Here is a 4850-nt window from a genome sequence, read left to right as displayed (position 1 = left end):
TGAGGATGACTAACATAGTTCCAAACATTGCATTACTTCACTTTTGAATCATGGATGATCACAAAGAAAAATGAACAAATCCATCTCTTATAAAGGTTAACTCTCAACTATACCCTAATCTCTCTTTTCCCAACCCTCTTTATCTCAGGCTGCCTCTGGGACACCTGAGCAACCTGAAAAAGAGTGGAATTATGAGAAGACTATGGATACAATACTTGAAGAGATTAAGCAGAGGAAATTCCAAAACTCCATGTCCATTGCCCAAATATTCCTCCCATGAAAGACAGGACATACTGTGGCCCTGGTAAGAACATTTTAAATAACTACATTTTCTTATGTCATATAGGAGCAACTTATGTCAGGAATGATATATGGATCAATGTTAACTGGCATATTGGATTGTTGTGTCCACGTCTACCTCAGGAGTGCAGCCACATCTGACTTCCAATCCTCAAGAGTGTGTGCTAACCTGATGAAACTATTATAGGAATAGGAGGAAGAGTATAAAGGAGAATGATGAAGGGGGTGAGTTCAACTGTGATATACTGTAAGAACTTTTGTAAATGCCACAATATATCCCCAGCATAACAATAATAAATAAATAAAATGTTCTTCCCCAAAACAGAGTGTGTGCTCGCTCTCAGCCAAATCATCCAGTCCTCAGAATTCAGCCCTATGTCTATCCCATTCATCAGACATTTAGGAACATCTACTATAGTAAAGCATTTCATGGGGTGCTAGAGTAGGGGGAAGGCCTATGGTCCCAACAACCAATAACTTTATTCATTCATTTGACAAATTCACCACAAAATATTATGCATACCTTATCATATCTGACCTTACATTCAGAAGAAAGATATGCAGACAACAGCTACAATATTTGGAAGTAGAAATTAAAGCCACATATATTACAAAGCAAAAAAAGTGATGCCCAATTATTGACTTTATTTGTGAGGTTTAAGAGAACAGAGTTGACATTTGGCCAAGTCTTAAAAATCTGATTATGAAAATGCGATGCTCACAGAACAACAAACGGGTAGGGTAGAAATCTGGCATGCTATCTTTTTTTATTAGGATATACTTGCACAGGGAGGATTCATTGTAACAATTCCAAATAGGCTTAAATTGTACATTGGTTATATCACCTCTACCATCTCTCCCCCCTACCTCTCCCAACATACCTTAGAGCAATTTCAACAGGATTCTTTGTTCTATTTCATATAAGTGTATGAAGTCCATCCATCATATACCCTTGCCTTAATCTCCTTCACATGCTACCTTTTAATAGCTTTCTTTCATGCAAGCCTAAATATAATACAGATGTACGTAAAATTCAAACATTATAGAAATATACATTTAGAAAGTGGGAGTCCTTCAAAAAGATTTCATAAGCTCCAGAGGTAACTAGTCTTTGGAATGGATTCCTCAACTCTACTTTCTGAGCAAATACAAACATTAGGTATGATTCCTCTTTCCATGCACTAACTTCCTAAGGCAGGAAGAGATTACAAGCAAAGTTATAGAAACTAATGTCAATAAAAATGATCCTAACCATATAAACATAACCATATTCACCTAACTCCCTAGGCTGATTTCCAATGATTTCCCAACTTTAATATAGAGTCTTCCAGTACACTACATTAGTTACAAATAATTTACCTTGTTAAATGCTCTAAAACCTATTACTTGCTTGAAATGTTTTTTAGACATAAGTTGCCAATAACATAGATTTTGCCTCTATAATACAAAATCCATAATCTTTGAAAATTTTGACTTTTTGTGCTTCACAGTTCATGAGGTGCAACCAACTCTACTCAACTGTCCTAACCCTGTTCCCACCTCAGCATCTAAGATCACAGTCACATACACCATAAGCAACCACTGAGGGCAGTAGAAATACTGCTTAATGTGACCATTGAGATTACTGTGAAAAGTGGGTTTATTCTACTTGTTGTCCTAGAAGAAACATAGCTCTAACATTCTTAGTTCAAGTATTACAAGACCTATTTGCCATTCTCCCTAGGCAGAACTCAAATTCCCATTCTTCCTTCTCTCTCTCTCTCTCTCTCTGTTTTACTTTCTCTCTCTCTTTTTTCTTCATGTTCTTACTCTATTCCTTCTGGTCATTTAACATCATTTTATCTAACAGCCCACTGAGGAGCTTGCCATCAAGTGAATAGAAAAAGGCTCTTGTGAAAAATTAAACCATACAAGTAATTATATGATAGTGCTTTAATAACAAAGTTCAAAGGAGTGAGAGTTCATTGCAAATTAGAATAGTTAAAGAAGGCTTCATCACCTGAGCGCCAATGAATAGGTACTATTTAGGAAGATGTGGCAAGTGGTCATTCTAGGAAGAATAAATGTCTATAACAAAGCATTGACTAAGGAGTAAAGAGGGAATTCATAGTCAGTGAGTACACCAATTTTACTAGAAGAGAGAACACAGGACTGAATTAAGTGTTGTGTTAGAGGGAAGTTTGAGTTATACTGAAAGAAAGTCTGACATTTCAGGCTGAGAACAACCTTCATATTACAGAGAAGCATTGCAAGTTTCTAAGTAAGGAAATGCATGCTGTGAAATGTTTCTTGGGTTGTAAGAATAGGAAATGAGAAAAGGGAGGGTTTGACTATAATAATTAAACTGTGAAGTAACAGGTCACTTAGCACCAGTAAATTACTTAATAAGAAATGGTTCATGAAGAGATTTATTAATATACATGATTTTGTAAAAAGATGGTAGCATCAAATTACTGAAAACACTAAACCAAAACTCAGTACTAGCCCACTAGCAAAGATGGGCCTGTGTATCCAGCTGCAGTTACTGTTCTCTATTATGCAGGATGGGTTTTGTTAAAGTTGTCAAGAATAAGACCTACTTGAAGAGATGTCAACCAAACTGTAGCAGACAATGAGAGGGAAAAACTGATTACTATGCTAGGAAACACTTAGAGATTCAGAACAAACATAAGTACAACACACCTATATACAGGATGATAATTTGTGCAACTAACATGTTTGTTTGTATCTGTATAGAGGGGGATATGATAGTCTGTATAGCATATGCACAAGAACTACCAAAACTGATGTGAAAGTTGGCCTAGCAAATTATGCTGTAGCCTATTGTACTGGCCTGCTGCTGGCCTGCAGTCTTCTCAATAGGTTTGGCAAGGAGAAGATCTTTGAAGGCCAAGTGGAGGTGATCAGAGATAAATACATTGTGGAAACCATTGATAGTCAACCAGGTACTTTCACCTGCTATTTAGATGCAAGCCTTGCCAGAACTACACTGGAAATAGAGTTGTTGGGTCCTGAGGAGCTGTGGATGGAGGCTTGTCTATCTCTCATACTACCAAATGACTCCTTGCTTATGATTCTGAAAGCAGGGAGTTCAATGCAGAAATACATCATGGGTCAGAATTGGTGTTACCTACAGAACAAGATGAAGATTCTTATAAAAAACAATTCTCTCAGTACATTAAGAACAACATAACTCTAGACATCATGGGGGAGATGTGTAAGATAGCTCATGCTGCTTTATGAGAGAATCCAGTCTATGAGAAGAAGCACAAGAGATAAGTTAAAAAGAGATGTGGAACTGTCCCAAAGTGTCCTTTGCCCAGAAGAAAGATTGAGTAGCTCAAAAGAAGGCATGCTCTATCAGAGCTTGCCTCTGCTAAGAGCTAAGCCAAACAAATTTCTATGAAGATTTTTTAGATAAAGACAATAAGTTTAATGAACATGGAGGGAGGGTGGGGAATCAAGACTACATGCACAGGAGAGGATTCAAAATGGCAGTTAGGGTGGGCAATCAGAAATTCTAAGCTCTGTGACTCCAGAAACCACTTTGAGACATTGGAACTACACTTGGGTAATTCTGATTGCATCTAGCATATAAAATTCAAGGAATGATCCATAAACCAGCCTTTAATTACACCTAACAGATGCAAAAATCCTGTGGCACAGCCAGCAAGGCATGTCCCACCTTGGAAAAAAAGCCCCTTGGCTATTTCTTTTTGTTTGTTTGTTTTGTTTTGTTTCACAAAACAAGCAGAAGACAGAGCATCAATCAGAATTGAATGCTGCAACATCCTGGACTGCTAACCCATGGGAGGCCTCTGTATGCCATGTCATTTCTCCCTGCCAGCTGGTTTCAAAGCTACTTATGTGAATCTGCAGAACAAACAGGAAAGCATCATGCACCATGCGTGACTCCCCTACCCACCCCATGGGAACATAATCCAGCACAGTCCCTGGGCAGACGGAATACTCCCCCGCCCCAACAAAACTGAAAAGCATAAACAGCGAATTGTAATATAACACTGACAGTGGAGGTAGGGGTGGAATGCTGAACCTTCCCAGGAGAACGGGGGTGGGGCAAAAAGTCAAACTCTCAGTGCCGAACTCTCAGTGAACGATTCCAGGAGGAGCAACAAAGTCAGAGAGCAGGGATAGGGCGACAAGCCAAACTCCCAAAGTGGGACAGGTGGTGGATCCCAGAGCTGGTCTTGTAGGACAGAGGGTAGTATTCAAAACTGAATTGCCCCACCATGCTGGGGGAGGAGCTGACCAAACAGAGTTGCAGCTGTACAGCAATGCAACTGCCACCTGGTGAAAACAGCAACAGATCTGACCACCCTGCATGAACTGGCAGAGTAACCTCAGCTACCAATTGCAACTTGCCTTGTGGACAGAAGGAACCAAATACTACTCACATGCCAGTCAACTGGTGAGACCACATCAGAGCTCCTGCTTGCATGCCAATCCCAGGATCAGATGCCTAGGAATAATTTCAGAACTTTTACCAAAAGACTGAAAATTTTCTTGTTCCTGTACCTGGTGGGTTTTTT

General features: G+C 39.2%; 1 pseudogene; it reads left to right on the top strand.

The window, feature by feature from the left end:
• Nucleotides 1-2709: 2709 nt before the first annotated feature.
• LOC109695986 (large ribosomal subunit protein uL18-like) lies at nucleotides 2710-3680 on the top strand (annotated as a pseudogene).
• Nucleotides 3681-4850: the final 1170 nt, after the last annotated feature.

Source organism: Castor canadensis, chromosome 1 (assembly GCF_047511655.1).
Source record: "Castor canadensis chromosome 1, mCasCan1.hap1v2, whole genome shotgun sequence".
NCBI lineage: Eukaryota > Metazoa > Chordata > Mammalia > Rodentia > Castoridae > Castor > Castor canadensis.
Note: the sequence above shows the minus strand (reverse complement) of the source record. Positions and strands in the feature narration are given on the sequence as shown.